The sequence below is a fragment of the Lonchura striata genome, chromosome 9, assembly GCF_050655825.1.
Source record: "Lonchura striata isolate lonStrDom1 chromosome 9, ASM5065582v1, whole genome shotgun sequence".
In the NCBI taxonomy this organism is placed as follows: Eukaryota; Metazoa; Chordata; class Aves; order Passeriformes; family Estrildidae; genus Lonchura; species Lonchura striata.
The window spans coordinates 6,955,349-6,979,380 of NC_140711.1; the positions used below are offsets into that span (position 1 = coordinate 6,955,349).

Below are 24,032 nucleotides of genomic sequence, written 5' to 3' on the forward strand. Positions count from 1 at the left end.
GCAGTGGCACTGGGTTGGATTTGGTGGAGTAAGGGAAAGAAAAGGCTGCAGGGCTTGCTGCAGGTCTCCAGCTGGGTTTGCAGGCTGCCATCACTCTGCTCACTTCTCCCAGTTCCAGGATTTGTGCTTTTTTGCCTAAGGGATGGGCTTTTCTGTGGTTGGATGGGGATGACGCCCAGCTGGGCCCTTTCAGGAGAGTCTCAGCACCCAAATCTTTGGGGATAGGAGGTGTCTCAGGTGGCGATGAAGGGGCAGCAGCTGGTCCTAGAAGGCCCAATTCCGATGGCTGGATGTCCATCTGCGACCCCCTGAGGCTACAGAATGTGCACCCCCAGAGTTTTTTGTAATTCCAGAGGATGCCAACCCCTTCTTCCCAACCTAATCCGTGGCCCTGGCCTACAGCTGAACTCATGGTTAATAAGGAGGGCTTTGATGCCCTCAGGGTGATCCCACCTCTCCCTGTGCACAGAGATCACCGTGGATTTTCAGCTTCCAGCTCTCCATGCTCTCCTACCCCAGCTCTGAGTTTCATCCAGCCCCAACCCTTCCCACCCCTGCAGCTCCCAGGTGTTTTGCGTGGAGCAGCAACTCCTGCACAGTTAAAGCACCCCAGGATTGCCCCCACCCCACACCTTATAGACCTCAGCTTGCAGGAAAACAGGGAAAAGGGGGAAAATCCATGTGCTGCTGTGGTCTTCACAAAAGCCATTCATCCCAGGGCTCTTCCCAACAGGCCCCAAATGAGATTCCTGCAGTGGATGATTTGTTTTGTCCTTCTCCTGCCGGCTCAGATTAATCTCTGCTCCTGAAGTAGTGGTGTCATTTCTGGGAGACGTACAGCGGCAGGAATCACGGAGCCCCATAAATTGGAGACAATTCCAGATCCATCCGTCTTCCTTCCCACTCTCCATCCCCACTCCTCAGGGCAAGGGCAGGCCCTGCAGGCACTGGTGCAGCCGCTGCTTTGTGGACTAATAAATATTAAAAACCCCTCAGGATGGGAGAGGTTGGAACAACAGAGGGATTCTGGTGCTCCAGAGCAATTTGCCTTCTGCTGCTTTCCTTTCTTGTGCTCAGCTGAAGGAGCAGGATCATGAGCCTTGGTGAAATGCCACATTCCTGATTTTTTTTCCCATGGCAGGCTTCTTTGGGGGAAAAAAATTCCAAATAAAACAAAACAGTTTTGAGTATCTTACTGTAGCAGCTGGACTAAAGGGCTGGGGCTTCAGATGGGGGGAGCAAATGCAGGGTGATGGTATTTAATTGGGATGTGGGCGTGGATGTAGGGATGGAACAGGAGCAGAGGAACAAGGATACATTTGGTGCAAAACCATCCTGTACAATGGTCTCAGACCTGTCCCCCCTGAGCCCATAGAGTGGTAATGTATGCCTTAAATATCATATAATGAATGAGACATGATAAATGAAACAACATAAAATCACTAAGGTTGGAAAAGACCTCCAAAATCATCAAGCTCAACCTTCAAATCTGTGTATATAAATATATATTTCTGTCTTTATATACACACACACAAAATGCACATATAGAAATAGACAGACAGGTAGATATATTGCCCCTGGAAACAAAATGAAAGCTTGGAGGAGCCAGGAACACCACAATTTATTATTTATGGAGCCCAGGATGTGACAAGCCATACACAGGCCTGGCAGCAACAGCAGCCTCTCTCTTCAGGACTTCAGGAGCTTGCTCAGGCACAGAAATACTGGAGGGAGAGCCCAGAGGGCTGCAGGGAGCCACTTAAGGCTGGCTGGAGGAAGGGGATGAGGCTTTGGCACTCCCAAAAATCCAGCTGTTCCCTAAGTGCCCTGTCTGCACTCATCAGTGTAAGGCAGCATCACCCGTGGCGTCGCTCCATCATTCCCAGAGCTGCCAGATGCTGCTGTCATGGGACACCAGGAGGGTGACAGCACTTGGAGGAGGACATGTCCCCTGTGGAAAGCTGTCACCTGCAGGTCTCCTCACCCAGACCAGGCAGCCACCCCCAAAAGGATAGCAAAAGGGCACCATTTCTCTGGCATTAATTTTGAAAGCTGCCTGTGCTCGCCTCAGTGCCTGCCTGTCTCTGTCTGTTTGCCTCTGCTGAGAAGATTCATTACTTTGATGGATTTGTGTAATTTTTTCAAGTGCTTCGGGTGACAAACAATAAAACACACTTCATGCTCTGCTCCAAGGGGCTGGGGGAGCAGGGGACACTGCAGAGGGGATTTCTCCCAGGAAAAGCTCATTCATCCCAGTTTGGGCATAGCAACTCTCCCGGTGCCAGCAGGGAAAGCCCTGCAGGGCCATGGGAATTTGGGGGCTTTCCCTGATGGGATGGGAAGGGCAAGGCCATGGGTGTGAGCAGAGCTGCTGAGCCTCAAAAATTCAATCCAGCCCTCCGTTTCTTCAGCTGCAGCAGAGCAAAGAGATGTGGTGTCAGGATAAAGGGTTAGGGCTGGGGCATCACAGTCCTTACACCTGCATGGGAATGTAGGTGTAAGTGGGTGCTGGTGCCTTATGGACACTGCTGAGTGTTTCCAAGAGGGAAGGATTTCATCCTGAGCATGGCTCCCGAGCAGATGATAATTTCTGCAATAACTAAGGAGAGTGGGAAGGAAAGGCATCAACAGCCTGGATTTATCCAGCTTTGGGAGAAAAATCTCTGCTACTGACCTGTGGATGAAAGTGCAGATAACTGTTTTAGTTTTCACTGGGGAGAGCCTCAATTCTCGCCTGAAAAAAAACATTTCTGCTCTGTGGGGAATGAGCTGGGCCTTGATCTATAGCTCCAGCTCCCAAAGAGAAAATGAAACACTTTCTCTTTTCATCCACATCCCAAAAGGACTCACCACCATGTAAAATGGGAGGGACTCCCTTGGAGGGAGATTACCAGCACAATTTGCCATCAAATCACAGATTCTGGTCAGTGTTGCTGGCACAGACATGGTGCCCAAAGCTGCTCCTGCCTCTGAGAGCCTGCTCCATCAGGGTGGGGTGGGAAGGGAGAGGGAGGGAAGGGCAAGGGGAGGAACAGATCCAGGGGGATACAAGGAAGCAGAAAAGAGGGAGAAGGGGGAGGGGAAAAAGGGGAAAGGGGAAAGGGGGAGAGAAGATGAAGGAGAAGGACACTAGGGAGAGGAGGAGAAGGAGGAGAAGAGAAGGAGGAGAAGGAGGAGAAGGAGGAGAAGGAGGAGAAGGAGGAGAAGGAGGAGAAGGAGGAGAAGGAGGAGAAGGAGGAGAAGGAGAAGGAGAAGGAGAAGGAGAAGGAGAAGGAGAAGGAGAAGGAGAAGGAGAAGGAGAAGGAGAAGGAGAAGGAGAAGGAGAAGGAGAAGGAGAAGGAGAAGGAGAAGGAGAAGGAGAAGGAGAAGGAGAAGGAGAAGGAGAAGGAGAAGGAGAAGGAGAAGGAGAAGGAGAAGGAGAAGGAGAAGGAGAAGGAGAAGGAGGGATGCCTTGCCACTTGCAACAATTTCTCTTGTGCTCCTGAGAGCCCCTGGCTCTTCCAGCAGTAACTGGGAAGTTGAGGAAAGGTGCTGGGAAACTTTCCACAAAGTGGCTTTGGGGTTTTGGTCTTTAGAGCTGCATCTGGAGTTCCCCTTTCCTCTGGGGCATAGGGAGTCCTGCTCTAGGCTGGCCAAAACAAATAACTTTTTGGAGCTTTCCTCCTTGGATGGAAGAAACAGAGTTAACTGTTCTGTAATTTGAGACAAATACCAAAATTAGCAGCACCCCCCAGCCCAAGCTCTTATATCCCACCTTCTTTTGACCCCAGGATCCCTCAGCAGTACTGGTGCAGATTTCCAGGTTTTCCCTCTGTCCTACACCACAGTTTGCTGGGCTGGAACCCCTCAGTGGAAGTTTGGTTTCTAATGAAATAAATCCCTTTATTCCCAGAAGTCAAGAAAAGCAATGACTGCATTGTGCCCAGTCCCCTTCTTTTGAAATGGGTGAGTCTGAGGGCTCAACTCCAAAAATTCCCAGTGTATTGGTGCAGTTACAGGGTGTGGATTTGGCAGGAGCTGAGCCCAGGCACGTGGAGGTTGCTCAGGAACAGGACATTGTCTTGAGCTGGGGCCAACACGTTTCGCTCTGGAAGATTTCTGGGAAAGGCATAATGGATTTGCTAATTATTGATATTATTTAAGCGACAAGAGTGAAAATTGAAGCAAAAAGCTGCTTCCCAACCCCAACAATAGCAGATATTTGTCATGGCTGTCAGCCATTCAGACCTGTGCAATTTCATAGGTTTCATAAGCCCTCGTTAATTTTCTTGTTTGGGAGGATTTGCTGTTTTAATGAAACCTATTTACACCAGCGACTGCTGAAAAATCATTCATTAGCGGACAAGAACTATTGATTATTTTCCTCCAACTACTCAGCCATGTTCTAGCCAATTACTGTAACCAATAAATAAAGAAATATCAACCTTGCATTCCTGCCAGTCTCTCCAGCAGAACTTTATTCCCCTGCATAAGTCGTGGCGTGTCAGCCTCGGGGAATGCTGTGCTGGAGAAACCTCTTTTAACATTTATGTCACATTGCCATCCTCTGCAAGGGGGGAGAGGGAAAGCTTCCAGTCAGGCTTTCATGTATTTGCTAAAGAAAATATTGACTGGGCACACAGCGAGATTTAGTGACGAAATAACGAGAGGCTGGAAGAAACTCTCCGCTAATGGCCAGACCTTCGGAGTTTTTAATGCAAATATTTGGCCTGATTGGCAGAATTCCTAAACTCTGGAGAGGGGGATTCAGCTCATCTGATCATATAAGAAACCCAGGTTGTTCAGGGCCCCAAAACCAGCCCAGCACTTCAGGCAGCCATGCAAAGCTCAGGTTTAAGCCCAACACCTCATTTTGTAAAAACAAACCTTAAGCTTGGATTTGTCTGTGAGTTTTGCCTTGTGGTTTTGCTGGTTCTTAGCTTAATGGGGAAATGTTTTATTTAAATATTGTATTATATTACAAGAAGAGCTGTGTCTTTCAAACCTTGGCCATTTGCACACATTTTAACGGGCTTGGGGGGGGAAGAGAAATGTGTCTGCAGGTTTTTTGACAGAGTTGTAATTAAAGAGGGTTTTTCATTGAGAACATCTGTTTCTCCTGACAGATATATTCTTGTTGGAAGAAAAAGAAGTGCCTAAAAAAATAGTTTGTCAGTCTGAGCTTTTTATAGGTTTTCATCCTAGAATATTTATCTTGAGGGTTTTTTTTGACCAAAAAAAAAAAGTAAAAAAAAAAAAAGTTTGTATTTCCTGGAAAGAGAAGAATTCCAGTTCAGACCAAGATTCCACAAACATTGCCAGAGTGGTGGCAAACCCAAGGCCTTTGCTGAGCTGCCTCTGCCTTCCCACAGTTCCTGATGTGGGAGAAGGGAAGCTCTCACCCTTCCCAGGCACCATGGAAACAAATCAAGTTCACAAAAATCATTAAAATCAAATCAGAGAGATAAAGATGAACAACTGGATGAAGGGGTCACACTCTCACATCCACGTGCATACAAATAGCTCTATATCTGTGTAAATATTTCTATATAAATGGGGTCTTTTCTATTTTTTTCCAAGCTGTGAGCACTGAAAGTTCCTCCTCGATAATTTCCCTGTAGTCCTCGTTAATTCCTTAAGATTTTCCCCATCTCTTTTCAAAGCCTAAAGTTCAAAGACACAGAAAGGAGCTGCCTCAGCATTTTCTTTTCCTCTCCTTTGAAACTTTTTCAGCAAAGTCCAATCAGGCCAATTAACTCCTTCTTTCATTTTTTCCCCACTCCATGAAGGGAAAATGGGATGTGGGGCTCAGCCAAAGTTGCCAGATGCAAAGGCATGCCAAATTTGCTGTGCAGGAGGTTCCCAGTTCCTTGGCAGCTGTGTCCACATGGGTATTTGAACATCCCTAAATCCTGTCCCTGCTCCTGGAGCGGGGCTGAGGAGGAGGAGGAGGAGGAGGAGAAGCCCAGGCCAGGTCCCTCTGCAGCAGGGTGAGCTCCCAGCACTCCCCAGCACTCTCCTGGGAGAGGCAGCACGAGGAGAAGACCTGTGGGTAAATGCTCACATTCTCCTCCTTCTGCCTGCTCTCCTTGATTTTTCCCTTGTGGAATTGCAAGAATCAGAGTGAAGACTCTTCCCTGCTGACACAGCAGGCTGTGCACAGCTGAGTGTTCCCGAGGTGGCTTTTCCATCAACTGTGGGTGCCAAGAGCTCGGGGAAGTCTCAGTTTCCCCACACAAGGCAAAACAATTAATCACGGGATAGGAAGCAATGATTCCCCCTGGAAATCCCCTCAGGATGTGGATCTCTTGGTGTCTGAACACTTCTTCACTCCATCACCCTGGGCATTAATGCAAAGTGCAGGCAGTAATTACAGCAAGCATTGAAGTTCAGTAATTGTAGGGACCGTGTGTGTTTATAATGCAACAACACTCCAGGAGCCCTTGTGGGGTTTCTCTGTGTGTGGCTGGGAAAAGGCCCAGGGAATCCCCATAAAACATAAAATAAAATCCGAATACATAAAGGTCAGGGTAGTAAATACAAAAATAAGCATCACATCCCTTTAAATATTTATCATTAGTGACATTTTCATTATAGGAGGGCTGGGATTTACTGACTCTGTAGCAATTGTGGGCACGGCAGGCCTGGAGTCTTGGCTCAAGGCCATGCAGGAAGCAAAAAAAGTTTGGAAATGGGATGGAAATAAATTTAAAATGGGGATGTGTGGGTTCTGCTGTTTTTGGCTTAGAGGGGGACTTTCAAAAAATTATTTTGAAGGTCCTCCCCACTGCCCAGGGTAACTCCTGGGGTGGTCCAGGGCACTAGGATATCCCAAAGGAAAAGGGATTTGGGGTCAGGGAATGGGAACATCCCTCCTCCTGCCCCTCGCTGGTCACCACTCCCTTCACACAGTGGGACCTGACCTGAAAAATGAGATCAGAACCTGAAGGGCTTTTGCAATGGTCAAAACAAAGCCACAGCTCTCACAAGGAAAGAAAGGGAACTGAAAAACAAGATTAAAAATGGGTGATGTGCAATTCCATTTAAATACCCTGTTCACTGTAAAAACCCCTCCTTACATGTGAAAGGAAAAGTTTCCCCACAGAGAAAGCCCCATCCTGAGAGTGTCACCACCAAGAAAACTCCATTCCTATGGCAAACACTGCTGTGTGAGGGACCCTCAGCACCAGGGAAGGAAAACTGCTGGTCCCAGCTGAGAAAACCCCCAGAGAAGAAACCCTCCCTTTCAAGGTGGCTCTTGAAGAAGAGTTTATTATTTCTGACTCCCTGTCTAAGTGCCAATCCATCAATGCACTTCATCTCCTCCTCCTGTCCCTGCCTTAATTAGCACATTTTCCTTGTAATGAAGTGGAGCAGGGAGATGGGGAGGTAATTGTGTCAGTGCTTGATGGAAGGTTTCCTTTGGAGTTTTCAGACCAGGGATGACACGAGGTGTGGGTGATTCCCCTTCAGCAAGTGCTGTCTCCTGCAGAACTCGTTCCGTAGTCAAGGTGGGTCTCTGTGTGCACCAATCCCATGGGAAGAGCATCACTGGATGCTAGGAAGAGCAGGGTGTGGGACAGGCAGCCCCCAGTGCTGCAGAGCAAAGGCAGATGAGTGTTTGTAAATACCCATAGATATTCCCAGGCTTCTCTTTGGCACCATTCGTGGCTTCCTCGGGATAAACCCCAGCTCCTCTGGCAAGGGACCTGTATTTTGTTGCTCTTTTTTCTGGACAAAACCCAAGTATTGATCAGATTCACACTCCCAGGTCTCCTGTAAGAGGGAAGAGTGATGGAGATAGAAATGTGCTTGCACAGGGCTCATTTCCAAAGTAGCTCTTCATGTTCTCCTGCAGCACAGCCTTGGCCTCTCCATCCCCTGTCCCACTCATCCCACCCCTTGCTTAGGGGACTGGGAGCCAGGGAATCATCCAATCCTCCAATAGTCCTCAGAGGATTGAGGAGTCTGAGATGTGCCCAAGATCCTTGATTTTCTGCCTAAAGGCATAGAGGGAAGGAATGAACAAGGGATCTGAATGGAAGAGGTTCACTGGCCTGGATGTCATCAGAGCCCCCTCCGTTCACTTCAACAGAGCTGGGAATGGGGCTGAAGCCCCAGGAGCAGCTAAGAGAGCTGGCAATGGGGCTCAGCATGGACAAAAGGAGGCTCAGGGGGGATCTTCTGGCTCTGCACAACTCCCTGACAGGAGGGAGCAGCTTGGGGGGGGTGGTGTTGGGCTCTGCTCCCAGGGGACAAGGGACAGGATAAGAGGATAAGCCTCAAGAGGTTTAGATTGGAAACTACAGAAAATTTCTTCACTGAAATGGTTGTCAAGCACTGGAACAGGTTTGTCATAGGTCAGTGTTGGAGTCATCATTCCTGGAAGTGTCCAAGGCCAAGTTGGATGGGGCTTGGAGCAACCTGGGATAGTGGAAGGTGTCCCTGCCTGTGACAGGGGGTGGGACTGGATGGGTTTTAAGAACTCTTCCAGCCCAGACCAGTCTGGGTTCCTATAAAAGAGCTGGGAAGTGCCTGGTGCCTCCATAGATATTGCTGCAGGAAGTTCTCCCATTCCTGCAGCACTACACTGGTAGTGATAAGGAAAGGATTAACTCTGCCTTGAGGAGGGGGTGGACACAAGTCAAGGGTCCCTTTCAGCCCTATTTTCCCCTAATTCATCTGATCACCTGTGCAGGATCACTTTAGGATGGTCTAAGCCTTCTCCTGCTGGCTCCTTCTCTACCCATGACCCACTGAGCAGACAGGCAGGCTTGGAAATTTGCCTCACACTTTTTAGGAAGCTCATTCTTCAAAAAATAAAAGTGAAAATAATCTGGCCTAGAAACTTCAGCTGTGATTTAGTACCTTGCCTGTAGCAAGGAGCGTTGTCCACAGAGAGATTTGGGATCTTCCTTTATTAACAGCAGGATGTGCCCGTGCTGGGAATCTGCGTGGCAGCAGCAGGAGGCACAGCTCAAGGCTGGTTCTGGAATCACAATAATTATGCTGGGGCCCTGAGAGTAGTGTTTGGTCTCCCCGTGTGCCCTTGCTGGGGTGACATCTGTAGCAGTGACCTCAGGATGTCACACAACTGGAATTGCTGAAGCAACAGGGGGAAGTGTGCTGAGGAAACTGCTGTGGGCACAGCAGGGCAGGTTTTGTCTGGAAAAGGGATGAGAAGCCAAAACTGCAACAAATGATAGTCAGAAACTCAAGGAAAATGCATTTCAGGTCTCAGCAGGCACTGGGGTCTGCTGGAGAGGTGGCCAAGGACAGAGACGTCGTTGTCCAGAAAGATTTTGAACTCTTCATCCTTGGAGGTGTCCAAGGCTAGGATGGATGGGGCTTGGAACAACCTGGGATAGTGGAAGGTGTCCCTGCCTATGGCAGGGGGTGGGATGGGATCATCTTTAAGGTCTCTTCCAGCCCAAAACAGTCTGGGATTCTACAATTCTGTGATTCTGTGGTTCTGTGACATAACAAAGATTTCAGGTGTCCCCTGGGAGAGGCATTGTTCCAGCTTCAGCTGGGCTCTGGGACAAGCACTGAGCTCATCACAAAACATGGCAAAGGCTTCAGGAAGGCAGAACACCAAGACACCAGGACACCAGGACATTCCTGCAAGAGGTGCACGGCCCTCCCTTCCACATACCTTGTGCAACCTTGTTTACAGGGGTAAAGCTGCTGGTGACAGTGACACATGTCTTCCTCAAGCTATCTTAGATCCTGAAGGTCAGAGATATTTTCCAAACCCTACAGGATGAGCCCTCATCCCCTTCCCTGGACGCCTTTCCTTTTTTGTGTCCCCAGCAGCCTTATCAGTGGTGGGACAGCCTTCCTGCTCTCTCCCAGTCCAGCCCTGCTTTCCAGCCTTCCTCCTCGTGCTCCCCAAGCTCCAATTGTCCTCTCCAGTTGGCTTTCCTTTCACCTCCTGGAAGACACCAGTACTCAGAGCACAGCAGCATCCCCCTTCTCTATCTCCCCTCCCCATTCCAATGTTGCATTTCCTCCATCCCCTTCTCTCCATAATTTCACTCCCAGCTTTATTTGGAGCTCTGCCTTCTCCTCCCTCCCTCTCACTAAAATGTCTTAACAAGCTCAAGCCTTGCTTTGTATTAAATCAAAGCCCGAGCAGCGTGCGACGGCTCAGCCAAACCCCATTTCAATGGTGCCTTGCCCATTCACATCAGACGAAGCCTACGGAGGTAATTTACTGCAGATAGGAACTGGGAGCAGAGGGCAGCTCATTAGTGTCTGGCATTGTTATTATTACTGGACTAAAACAGAACATCTCTTTCATTTGTTTCTATTCCTGGCGAATGCAAATGGGAGATCCAAATCAGAAACCCCGCCCACACCAGTCCTTGCGGGTCACCGCGGCTTTCGGGAGGGAGGAAAAACTGCGGAACAAGATCACGCCAAGAGCCTGAAACCTCACGGAGGCAACAATTTAAAGGATTTCAAAGGCTGTTTCCATAAGCCTTTGGGGACTCCAATGGAGCATATTGATTAAACTTCGGAAGCAGCTAAAAGCGGCTCCACCATTGCTAATTAATACAGCGATGCCCCGATGCCCCTGTTCTTGTTCTACCAAGCTGCAGCCTGTCAAATCAATTAATATTCACCGCCCTGATGAAAGCAAAACCCTGCTTATCATTTGCTAAACGGATCGATGCACTGACTCCTTCAATATCATGAAGTGACCTGTCCTGTGAGGTTCAGTGGGGTGTGCTGCAAATGATTTTGGGGTGACACCAGACAAGCAAACCCATCAAAGCCCTTGTTTTGACTTTCTAATCCAAACAAGATTTCTGGCTGATGTTTCCTGTGTAGCTCGTTCTCTGTGGATTCTTGAACAATGACAATTCAAGGTGATCATTCCTGATTTCAATGGACCTGCCTGTGCTTTTAGGGTGTTATTTAGGGTGTGGGGTTGTTGGGGCACCCTGTGCAGGGCCAGGAGTTGGACTCAATCCTAATGGATCCCTTTCAGCTTAGGAAATTTGGGAATTTTATGATTCTATACCCACTGCATTTCCTCCCCTACACCAGGAGAATAATTTTTCCCACTTTTCAACCTGTCCAGTGGAGCTCATGGCTGGTGTTCTCTGTCACTGGACACCACTTCAGAACTGGTTTAATGCTCCCAGTGTGGGGACTGCAAAATATTCTAAAATGGTGCTTTTGGCATCCAAGATCAAACCTGGTTTGATGATGTCTTCTAAAATTTGCTGTCTTGAACCCACCCTGAAGAAGTCTCCATGAGGCCTTCTTGGAGATCTTTAGGCAGCCCTGTATTTATGTACAGCTTCTTTTAGGGCTAAGGAGCCAGATTTGACCCATCTGTCTCATCAAAGTAGGGGAATTCCTGGGAAAGGAGTGGTTCCAGGCAGGACCATGCAGAGTGCAGATCACCTGGGTGCTGTGCCAGCCAGGGTGACACCAGGAACAGGAGCCTGTCCTTGCTGTGCCACCACGTGCTTTGGGGAGTCTTTGGCAGCTCCCAGGATAACTTCCAAAGGGAAGGCAAAAGGATGTGCTTTGCTTTGCATGAGGCATCATCTTTGATTTCGAGCAAGTTTTTGGCACCCCTCAATAAAATGCCATGATCTGCTTACTAAATTTTAATACAATGTGCCTTGGAAAAAAAAGAAAGAAGGAGAAAAAGGACGCAAACAGTTGAACAAAATAATTTCAGCAACATCTGCTGCCTTTCTGAGATATTTCACCAAAGGCCTATGGAGATCAAATATTTTCCTCTAATTAGAGCTCTTCCTCAGTGCAGCTCCCCTGGATACAAAAATATCTCCACACCTCCCTGGCTGCCCAGAAATCCTCCTGGGACCCTCTGCAGCACAAAAAAACCCACACAGCTCTCCTTTAGGGTATCCTCGGAGCAAGTACACAGCTTTTCCAGCAGGGAAAGCTTGGTCCCTGTGTCTATTCCTCCCTCCATCACACCACAATCTCTCACTTTCCACCTGGTTTTAGAATCATGAAAGAATTGAGGTTGGAAAACCTTCAAGTCCAACCATCACCCCAGCACTGCCAAGGCCACCACTGATGCATGATCCCTAGAGCCACATCCACATGGCTTTTAAACACTTCCAGGAATGGCAATGCCACCACTGCCCAGGGCAGCTGTGCCAGAACCGGACAACCCTTTCAGTCAAGAAATTTCCCCAATATCCAACCTGAACCTCCCCTGGCACAACTTGAGGTTGTTTCATTTTGTCCTGCCCCTTGTTCCCTGGGGGCGTTTTCTGTGTCTAACATGACACCAATCAAATCAGTTCATTATTAGTTATTATATTTAGTTATTAGCAGTAAAATAAAGCCTATGAAGACAAAAACACCCAAGAAGTTGAGAGCTTTGGGTGGTTATGCCAAGGAGTGCTCTCAGGTAGAGCTGGGCATGTTTCATGCTGGAAAATCAGTGGGAAAAGTTCCTTGGGTATCTGCCATGTGTTCTGGCATCCTTGCAAGTGTCCTTAGAGAGCAGGAGTGCTTCAAATCCCAGCCCTTGGCTGCTGCTGAAGACTCCCACCACAGGCTGTGCTCCTGGGGGAAACAGGCTGGGGATGTGGCAGCTGTGAGGGGCCAAATTCTGCCTCAGAACCCTGCTGGCAAGATCTGTGGGATGGGCAGACAACTCTTAGAGGAAACAACCCCATTCCCTGTACCCCAATATGTGATGGGGTAAGCTTTCCCTGGGAAGGGATTGGATTCTCCCTCTCCACTTCCATCCCTTAACAAACCTTATGGGAGGGAAAACACTAAATCCAATTTATTGTGTTGTGTCAGGGGATAAAAAACCAAACCAACAGCATTTAGCTTTTGTGAAATCAATGCATTGCAGGAGAGAGGAATCACTCCTTCTTTAGCCTCTGGGTTAAGGCAACTAATTCAGATCTGATCCACATGGAAATTTGCAGCCCATTCCCATGGCCAGGGAAGGCAGGGAAGAGCTCTGAAATGCTCCCAGTACTGTAAGGATGATTTATGAGGCAGGTTGAAAAGAGCAAAGGAAGCTTGGATTGTTAGTTCTGATATTTAGGGATGATAAAAGCAGGAAAGGGAGATTTTTTTTTTTTAAATGTCTCTCCACAGATGTAGAAGAAGCAGCATGGGCCTGAGTTATGTGGGATATTGGGAAGAAAATCTGAATTCAAAGGGTGGTTAGGCCTGGCACAGGTTGCCTAGGGCAGCTGTGGCTGCCCCACTCCTGGCAGTATCCAAGGCTACGTTGGACAGGGCTTGGAGAAACCTGGGATAGTGGAAGGTGTCCCTGTCCATGGCAGGGGGTGAGGCTTTAAGGTCCCACCCAACCCAACCCATTCTATGAAACTAAGAATAGAAAAATTTGGCTTAATATTAAGGATAAACTTCCTGTCAGAGACATCTGTTATTCTGTTATTATGAACAGATCAGTGGTACCAATGAGCTTCCCAAAGAAGGGCTCCAAACATTATTCCCTCAGACACTCACCCACTAAAAGCATCTCACACCAGAGAGGGTCAGGAGAGAAAAGGGCCCATTCATTCCTCACATTTTTCAAACTGTCCCATGGAGTGGTTTGTGTTGGAAGGAACCTTAAAGCCCATCCAGTCCCACCCCCTGCTATGGGCAGGGACACCTTCCACTATCCCGGGCTGCTCCAAGCCCCATCCAGCCTGGCTTGGAGCACTTCCAGGGATACAGGAGCATCTGCCACAACCTCTCTGCTCCAGCAGGAGCTTCCATGGACTTACCCACTGCCTTGCAAGAGCAGGAGACCTGGGAGGGTGCAAATCCATCATCTTCCTTTCTCACAGGGAAAAAGAACATTTCCCTCTCTGGTTTCTCCTGCCCATCCTCGGCTGGGGACTCACAGGTCCCTCTGTGGGGTACAGCAGCAGTGCGAGGGCACAAACCAGGACTATTTTGCCCGTGTTTTGTCCCGTGCCTGAAACCACCACCAATCATTCCTAAACCACAGCAATCATTTAAAGTCCATGGCACAGACAGGCCAATCCAGAGCTTGGCACAGCAGGATCCCAAACTCTGGGTGTGCTAGGGAAACCTGGATCTGAAAGATCCCAGAGAGTGACAGCCCCATCCAGAGCAAACATAAACCGCCTTAATTACTGCTCCCGCTGCTAATTGCTGATAACCAACATCTCCCTGTGATCTGCTTTGGAACTGAGGTGCTCACAACAAGCTGGGAGGATGGATCCAAGGGGGATTATTTGCTTCCCCCACATTCTCCAGGATTCTTTAAGCACCACATCTGCAAAGGTCAAGTGTGTCCCTCATTAGGAACCAATGTCTTCATGGGAGTGTGGAGATCAAAGGGAAGGGGAGGTGTAGCATGGAGGGGCTGGGAGACACATCCACAAGGATCTCCCCCCACCCAAGAGGTGGCTGGAGAGGTTTATTGGGTCCTTCAGGGTGGAGGGACCAACCTTTGGCTCAGCCAAAACATCCCAGTGGCCAACAGCAAAACTGGGCAGGTTTACTGGAGGCCCAGAGGGTGGCTGGAGAAGCAGGAGGGTATCAGAGGTGAAAATTCAGAGGAAAAAAATGGGTGTTGAGGTGACAAAAAGCCTTTCCTAGAAGACTTGGGAAAAAAACGCTTCTTCTCCCTGTGCATTTTAAAAGTCACCATTGACATCAGCATTGCATGGAGAAAAAGTAATCCATTAAAAAAAAATGTGGCAGGAAGGGAGATATTTCAAAATGCAGCTGGGAATTATTCCCACCAAAGATGGAGTAATAATTTTGCAAAAAAAAAATTAACAAAACCCAGAAAATAATTTCTCTTTTTGCACTTGAAACTGTTTTCATAGAAATCGCTTCTCTTTGCCAGATGTTGTCTGAACAGAGAAGTTCACAGCAACTCCTTGGAACTGCTGGACCTTTTCTGGTGCTGCCCCTGCTCCACTTTCTCTCCATCCCTTGAGGAAAGCTCTGTTTAAAGGAAGGAAATGTATTTTCCATCAGCACGACAGAGGGAAGGAGCAGAATGTGACAGGATCTGGATAACCCCATCCTCAAGCTGTGGGATGCAGGTGTTTAAAATCCCTTCTACCCCACTCTTTTCCCCATGATCCTCTAAATATTCAAGTTCATCAGCCCATTTCTAGTGCTCTGTGAATGGGAGAAGTAGGAATGCAGCTCCTTTTCCACCCCAAAATCCTGTCAAGGCAGGAGGTGAGATGCTGGTACCTCTCACGGGGCAGGCAGGGGCTTTCCATGCCCTCAGGGTTTATTTGAGGACCATCTCCTAATTAATATGCACAGCTTCTGATTATTTTCTCACCTGCTGTTTCTTGCATGTCCCATCCAAAGAAAATTCCCCCAATTTCCAGATAAATCCAAGGTCCACTTTTGAGCTCGAAGCTGTACATTAGTCAGACTCATTTGCCTGGGAACATGAAAGTCCCTTCCTATTTATCTTCTCATTTGAACTACATAAATAGCTCCCAGCACAAACTCCTCATCTTTCCAACATTATCCCAGCAAATAGCAGCCTTTGAAAAAGAAAAATTAGTGGTGGGTAATTATTTTCGCGGCAGATACCAAAATGATAATTTCTTAAACAATTACTTTGAAATATTAACAATTGTTCTCTAAATTCCAGTTTAATTCCTGATATGAATTATAGTTTGTCAGATCTGGGCTTCGGAAACATTTGTTCCTTGCACAGAACATAAAAAATGCCAGTGTAACCTTTCGCCTCCGCAGCCTCCGAGCAGAGCCAAATGCCTCTGCTCTTGTTTTATCAACACAAATAATTAAAACACAGGAGAATGTTTGGGATTTATACAGTTGTTTTTGGCATCTTATTCATATTTATTTGATCTGTAAGATATCATTTTAATTAAAAGCTCGCTCTCTCTTCCTCCCTTCTCTGCCCAGAGAATAAATTATTTATAATAGCCCTGCTGCCTCAGACACCGCTTGGAATGTGGGATACTGTGCTGGGATCCCACTGGAGTGCCAGGCATAGCCCTGGGCACAGCCCTGCCTGCCTCAGCAAGGGTAAAACACCTGAAGTGATGGCTGGATCCACCCAGAGCCCTTTGGCACTGCTTCCCCCTAGAAATAAAAAGGTGTTTTCTCCTGTGTGAGGGCTAAATTTGTTTAAAAGCCTCTCTGTGCTGCCGTGGTTTGGGGCAGGGGCTGGGATTATCCACACGCCCCCATCAGCAGAGCAGCCCAGAGGATCCGTGGGATCACACGAGAGCCCGGCCGGCAGCTGGGAAGTCTCCTGTGGAAGCACAGTTACTACAAAGACCTTTTCATCTCATTTTAATCTTGCCTGCCTTTGCTCCCCACAGTCCAACCTTTACTCACTTCTTTTCTCTTCAGTCAGCTTCAGATGCAGCTCAGAGCAGTGGGTTAAAATACAAAAAAAATGGGATTTTTTTTCTTACTGCTTTTGAAGTCTGAGGGTTAAATCTGGAGAAGGAGCCTTCCCACTGAACACAACACTTATCAAAGCCATCCTAAAGCCTCTGGAGTTCAGCTGGAGCTTCCCAGGCATGCCTGGCTGGCTTTTACACTGGATAAAGAGCCAGAATCCTCTTTGCAAGCTCAGTATTTGGAGGTAACAGGGTCCTAAAATTTGCAGAGCACAGCCTTCAGCACATTCCAAGGACCGCAGACCACAGCTTTCCTGGGGAACACCACCCCGCTGCTAAATGGGCTCCTCTGGGACTTCCCACGGAGAAAAAGCAGCTCCCAATGGTTGTATTTAAGTTGAATTATCCCTGATTAGTGCTGGGATTGATGAGGAGCTGCAGGTGAGGTTTGGGCCGGGCCCCATCCCTTCCTGCTCCCACAGGAGCTCCACGGCCACCTCATGCCCTGGGCTCCCTCCAGAGGGACTCTGATTTCCATAAATGAGGCCGAAATTCCTCCCTGGTATAGGTCAACTAATTAAATCCCAGCACCTCGAATTATTTATGATCCTTTACAGCTATGCAAATTGAGCACTTGGAGAATTTTCAGGAGTATTTCTGAGTAACCAGTGCAGGCCAACCCGGGCCGAGGGTTTAAAGCAGAGTTTGGTTTTATCTAAAATTGGTCCAGGGGCTTTTCGCCAAGCTGACCTTGCACTTTGGGAGTTTTTCAGGATGGATTTTTTCAGCACCAGGAGCTGGAGGTTGAATGGCCCTGGTGTAATGCAGAGGAAGAGTGTGGATGCAGCTCCAGGATCAGCTGGACACGTTATTGCTTTGGAGGCTGTGGGGACCATGAGGGGATATCAGGGTCATGGATATTAGGGGGCATCTCCTGAGGATTTAGGGAGCTTTGCTCACCCCTCAAAGGCAGTACCAGCTGGGGCAGGGCTGGTCCTTGGGTTTGGAACCTCACAAGTCCTCCTGGTATTCCCTCCGGGCTGCAGCCATCTCCTTCCAGTGGATGATCCCAGTGCAGAGAATAGTGGGAGAACAGAACAGGGTGCTTAAGGAAAAAGAAAAAATAGAAAGAAAAAACCCAAAACAACTCAGCAGGGTTAAATGAACGGGGTGCTGCATTTCAAACCCTGAGCAATGGGAATGTCCAGTGTCAGGGAGGAATTGGAATGTCCAGTGTCCAGGAGGCTGAAGAAGGATTTGTCCATGTCCGTGAGCTTCTGCTGTCTCCCAGCTGGAATCAAAGCCAACTGAAATAAAGAGGGGAAAAGCAAATTAAATCCCTCTCACAATGGGTCTGAGGGAATTCCTTCAGGAGATGCAGCTTGGGCAAGGACCAGGGGAGTCACACTGATGATGCCTCTGTTCCCTACAAGCTCTGGCCAGCCTGGAGAAATGGAGACCTCCCAGCACCTTGCAGGACCTGAGCTGGCTACAGGGAGGACAGAGAGGGACTCTTTATCAGCATCTGTAGGGACAGGACAAGAAGCAATGTGTTCAAATAGAAACAGGGGAAATTTAAGTTAAATATATGGAAGAAATCCTTCCCTGTGAGGGTGGGGAGGCCCTGGCACAGGTTTCCCTGAGAAGCTGTGGCTGCTCCATCCCTGGAAGTGTCTGAGGCCAGGTTGGACAGTGGGAACATTTCCCCTAGATGTGGAATTTCATCACAGCACCAAGCCCACATGGGTATTTCTCCAGCTCAGTTTACATTTATGCTGTTAATTTTCCATATTTCTTCAGTTCACCCAGCTCACTTTTCCTTTTTTCCCTTTCTCACCAGCCCCAGTCTCCAGATACCTCCAAATTTTCTCAAGGAAAGAAGCTGCTTTCAAGCAGGACTAAAATAAACAAGGTCATTGGAAAAGATAAAAAATAATGAGTTCCTTTCCATAGCACTCCTTGCTTGCCTCTCCCTCCCTCTCCCCGCTTTCATCTCACTCCAGAAAAAAGGAAAATAAATAAAGGAAAATAAATCTTTTCTAATCCCCTCAGAACCCTGCCTCCAGATCCGCCTGCGATGCTCATCGGAGCTGCGCTGGAAACGGCAGCGTGGCCCCAGAATACATGAAAACCAATTTATTGCCCATTCCCCAAACCTCCCTCTTCCCCCCATGCCAGGAACATCCCATCGCACCCCTCCAGTCAGGCTCATCCCAGTCAGTGGCCTCCCCTGTGCTCCTTTTCCTGATCTATTTGATTTTTTCACAAAGTCTGAGAGATTTGGAAACTGATGGGAAGTCTCAGAGTTGGGTTTTAGATGGTTGATTAAAGAGCAGTCAGCAGAGTTGGAGAAAGTAGGAGACAGCTCTTGGGAATGAAAATGATTTTGGCCGACCTGTGCTTCCAGCAAAATCAGCTCCACTGGGGTTTGGTCATATCCCTTCTCCAGGGGCTTAAAATCCCACTGGGTGCTCACCAAAAAAATTCAAAAATCTCAAATTTTTGTCAGCAGAAAACAAATTTGTTCCTACAAATTCACAGGAAGGAAAAGAAAGGTCTTAAAAGTTGAACCTCTTTGCTCTGGCACTTTTTAAAAAGGAATATTATTCCAGCTAATGTTCTGAAATGACATTTCATTCTGCAATTGAATAAAACATTTCATGGGATCTAAAATTAATCAGGGTGGGAAGGAGAAGGGTTTATTTTGGGAGGAGAAAAAAAATGAAAGGGACTGTACTTTGCACTGATCCAAACCATTCCTTATTTGAATTTTTGGTGGAGGATTGGGCAGCGAGCTGAGAAGATTTTCATTTGCCCAGCTCTAATTGGAAGCCCTGAACCATCAAGGGCTTTACATTTGCAAAATGCAAAGCATGGAGAATCCCAGTGGGAAGACTTTGGCCCTGCTCCTGCCTTCACTCTGTTGGTTTGATTGATGATTTTAGGCCTGAGATGTTGGACATGTGGGGTGGGAGGGGGTGAACACATCCAAGAAAGGATGTGACAACATCTTTTTCTCCTCAACATGGTGCAGGGGCTCCTCTTTCTCATCAGATTTCCTAAAAAAAACCCAAATTATTCCCTGTAATCACTAATGCCACATTGTGTTTTACCTAAATCATGTCTTAGTGTTAGCAACAGAGTTGGGAAACCCCTCTAGAACAGTTGGACCAGTTTAGCTCTGTGGTCTTGGGGTTATCTTCCAGATGTGTTAATACCCTGGGAAGAGAAGGTAGCTGGAGATCCCCAACTCTGGATTAAAGCTCTCAGTGTTGGTCCCAGGAAATAGATTTTAAGTAAAATCATGGAATCATGAAATGGTTTGGGTGGGAAGGGACCTTAAAGCCCATCCAGTCCCACCCACAGGGACACCTTCCACTATCCCAGGCTGCTCCAAGCCCTGTCCAGACTGGCCTTGGACATTTCTAGGGATCCAGAGGCAGCCACAGCTTCTTGGGGCACCCTGTGCCAGGGCCTCAGCACCCTCACAGGGAGCAATTCCTTCCCAATATTCCATCTAAACAAGGTAAAAAGGTCAGTGGTAGCAGATTTCAGGCCCCAGCAGTTCAGCCTAGATGGGGCAGCCACAGTGGCCACTGTGCCAGGGCAGCAGATCCAGGCAGGCTCTGCGTTGTGCCAGCACTGCCAGGTGGGACTCCCATCCAGCCAACAGCAAACCCAGGCTCAGGTACATCAGCAGCTGGGCCCAGGTTGGGTGGACCTGCTGAACTGGGACCATTCTGGTCTCAGTTTTGATGGCTGGCCATCTCCAAAGGACACCCAACCCTGCAGGCCATGTGTCACATCTCCAGCTGGACCCCAAGACAATCTCCTCCACCAGCTCTGGTCTTGCTCTGGGCTGGGCTGGAGCCCCAAGCCCACCTAAGCCAAATCTGACTGCAGTGGGCTTTTAGATCCTCCTGTTTCTCCCTGACACTCCCAGTCCCCTCCTCAGTGTGGGCTGTGCAGCTCCAGCCTGCTCTGGGCAGGCGAGGCTGGCTGTCCCCTCGTGTGCCCAGCTCCTGCCAGCCCAGGGGCTGCCTGTGCCCTCCCTCCTGCCTGGCCTGCACTCAAAACCACAGATGGAGGCCAGAAACCAGGAAACCCAAGAAGCTTTACATGAAAATCACTCTGAAAAGCATTGCAGAGAGGAGGGGGAGGCAGGGGAGGGGGGACAGAGAGCAGCTCCACAGCTGTTGTCTTTCATGTCCTTTAAAGCTCCTGTTATGTCGTTTTTTTAATTAGAATGTTTTTTAAGAGGCTGCTGGGATTTACTGCTCCTTGTCCTTGGTGGAGGTGAGCGGTGCCAGGAGCAGCTGGGGGCTGCTGCAGGGATGGAGAGGCAGAGGAGGGCTGGGGGCACAGATCCTGCCTGCCCCAACCTCACATCACAGCGAAGGGGAGATCCAGAAAAAAGTCAGAATGCTGCTCCAGACTCTCAGGGCAGGAATAACTCTAAATCCCTGTGTTTGTGCCTTGCTTGGGCTCAGTTTTGATGGTTGTTGCTCTCCACCAGCCACCAGCGGCTCAGGCTGTGGCTGGGGGGTGAGCAGTGAGCTTGGGAAAGGGTAGATCCATGGAAAACAAATCCTTCCTCCTGGTAAAACATGCCCCAAAAGCCTCACTTACAAAGGAACGCTGAGCTTTAATCCCAGCCGGGCAGAATTTTCTGTGAATTTGTGAAATAAATGATCTCTGTGTGCTTAGCCAAAGCAGTTATTAATGTTTTCACACCAGAGGAGACATGCACTGCAATTGCAGGACCTGTGAGTGATGAATAATGAACACCTAAAAAAACCAGAGGAAACATCAGCATCTGTTTGTAGGCCAGCAGTGATGAGAAGGCAGGGCTGGGCTCAACACTGAAAACCACTGTTTGACCCCAAGAAAGCACCTCAGGGAGAAGGAACCTGGTCCCAGTGCCCCTGTGACAGCAGCGGGCATGTGCTGGTGATAAGTGGGGAAATGATAGCAGGAGATAAGCTCAGCTCTGCTCCACGCCAGGGCTGTGCACAATATCACGGTTCATTATCGAGGAACGCAGACACCCCGGCAGAATCCTAACCTAATGAAAGTCTTATTTTCCAGAGTAACAGTTCATTACTGGACTTGCTGTGCCGCTTAAACCCCTAGGGTGGGAATAAAAAAAAAGCCCTCTGCAAGTCTGCTGAACACGCAGTGAAATCCTGGTGGGTTGGGCATTTGCAGTTGTGCTGCAGCTCCCTTTAGGGAGGGGAGATGCTGCTTGCTCTGAATCAAAATGGGGGTTTGAGCCTCTGTGGGGGGTTTTAGGGCTCAGGATATGGATCAGGTCCCCATGCCGTGTCAGCAGAGCTGCCCAGCCTGGTATTTACCCAAGGACAGTGGCCTCTCCCTGCTGGCACAAAAAGAGGTGTCCAAAGGTGACAGATCTGACTGGCAGCCTGGCAGTCTGAATTCAAACACATTTACAAATGAGACAAGATGAGCTGGGAGAGCTACTGAGCCCCAAATTCCTGCCTTGCATCTCTTTAGAGGGACCTCAGCTTAGCAGGCTGTCCTGAGGGCAATTCCTGGGAGCAGGATGAGGGCTTGCATTAGAATCATGGAATCATGGAATGGTTTGGCTTGCCTGGGACCTTAAAGCCCACCCAGTTCCAGCCCTTGCCATGGGCAGGGACACCTTCCACTATCCCAGGCTGCTCCAACCCGTGTCTAACCTGGCCTTAGACACTTCCAGGGATCCAGGGGCAGCCACAGCTCCTCTGGGCACCTTGTGCCAGGGCCTCCTCACCCTCTCAGGGAACACATCCTTCCCAGTATCCCACCTCATCCTGCCCTCTTTCAGACACTCCCCCATGTCCTCCCAAGGGGTCCCTTGTTCCTTTACAGAGGAGACTTTCCAAATCCATGTTGGAAGGCAAGGGAAGGAAGAGCTTTCCCTCCCCTGTAGAGTCAGAGTTCTCCCAGTCCCCAGGACCACCATCACGGACCGTGGTCCATGGACAACCTGCCAGGAGCCTGCAGAGACATGGCTGCTCAAACAAAGCTGTTCATCCTCGCTTCCAGCAGTAAAAGATGGCAAAATATTGTCATCTGTGCCTTTCCCCTGCTCATCTGTTCCCAAATAGAAGGGAAAATTAGCAAGACAGCCAACTGAGAGCCTCAGCAAAAACTTGCTGAGATCCCCAACCTGGAGAAGAGACGCCTCCCAGTAAGAGCTGCTTTCATCCCAGTGTGGTGGGAGCAGAGCCTGGGGCCAGCCCAAACCTGTGGCTGCTTCCACATCCAGCCCAGCTCCAGGCTCTGCAAGCTGCTGTTAATCCAGGGGCCTCGAGAGCTGATGTACAACATGTTTGCACTCTCCTCTGAATAAAAAGAAGGCAAAAAATAGGACAGGTAGTTGTGCAAAGCTGCAGTCATGGATCAGGCAGATGGACAGGGAAAGACTTCCCTATTCTGTTCCAGGAGAATCTGCCCTCCATGTTTTCAGCCCACCCATACCAGGCTCATGAATCTGTTTGCCTACATTATTTGAGAGTGTAGCAGACAAAATTCTGGTGGTTTTTGATAAGACTGATGTTGTTCCATGGAAAATGTAAGGACAGCTCCTTCCTCAGCCTGGTCTGCAATGCAGGACAGAGCAATTCCAGAGGTCTGGACCTTGACCCTGGAGCCAAGGAGGCCCATCAAGATGCAACCCTGCTGTCAGGCAGACAGCAGCAGTGCCCTGCTGTTTCCTCACTCTGCTTTACAAGAACCACCCATCTCCTCCCAGAGCAGCAGCTCTTCCTGCCAGCCAGGGCTGTTGAAAAAATGAAGGCTCACTGTCAGAAATTTTGGGAAATTACAGTTATTTGTGCTTTTTCCAGGAGGGAAGAGGGCTTGTCTCTATTAACAGCTTCAACTAAAAGTCAGGTATTTAGTCTCAAAGTTGCCTGTGCTTTCTCTGTTGTCACCAGGATGGCAAAATCTCTCGAGGACTCCTGATCCCATCTGTCTTGGACACCCTTTGGGACAGGAAAAATGGCCTTCTGGAAGGAACCTGCTTCTGCATGGAGCAGAGAGAGAGTAAAAACTGAGCATGCACCTCATTTTGCCGTGATTGGTGAGGTGAGAGGAATCCCAGCCCATGTTTGAACACATCAGTTCTTCCTTCTTGACATCCTTCCAATCATGAAGAGTGCCTCATCCCAGCTTCCTTCTCCAGGATGTTCTTGAACAGGTCCATCACTGCACAGGAGTCTGGCTGCAAATAAGAAGGAAAGAAGGAGTGATCCTGTGTGAACCAGCAGAGCCTCCAAGCTCTCCCTAAGCAGGTTTGTTCTCTTTTACACCTTTCTCTCCAAAATCAGTCTCTGCAGAGCCAAAATGAAGGGCAGTGATCTCCTTCTCCAGCCCCTGGAGGTGACAAGGATATCCATGCACACTTATTTCCTGATATTCCCATTAAACCAGCCCATCCTTCCCACTCCTAGCCAGCTCTAACTGGGATCCTCCTCCATCATGGATGGCAGCACTCCCAGAAGAGCTCAAAAGGGCAAGGAAACAAGAATGAAACCATTCCTGCCTTTCAGTGGACAGGCTGAGGATGATGTGGGGATGGAAGATGGGGATGGTTCACTGTCCTTTAAAACAGAGCTTGGGAAACAGAGCTCTGGTTCCCCAGCCGAGGCTGCTGGGACCATTTGCTGTCACATCCAACAGCTGCACGGAAGGGACGTG

The 24,032-nt window shown here is 48.7% G+C and overlaps 1 long non-coding RNA gene across 2 annotated transcripts in view; it reads right to left on the reverse strand.

The window, feature by feature from the left end:
• Nucleotides 1-1,604: 1,604 nt before the first annotated feature.
• Nucleotides 1,605-24,032, reverse strand: part of LOC110474085 (uncharacterized) — a 125,309-nt gene continuing 102,881 nt past the window's right edge. For both annotated transcript variants that reach the window (XR_014957294.1, XR_014957295.1), the window contains one exon: nt 1,605-23,556. This is a non-coding gene — a long non-coding RNA (uncharacterized LOC110474085). The remainder of the gene's footprint in view (nt 23,557-24,032) is intronic.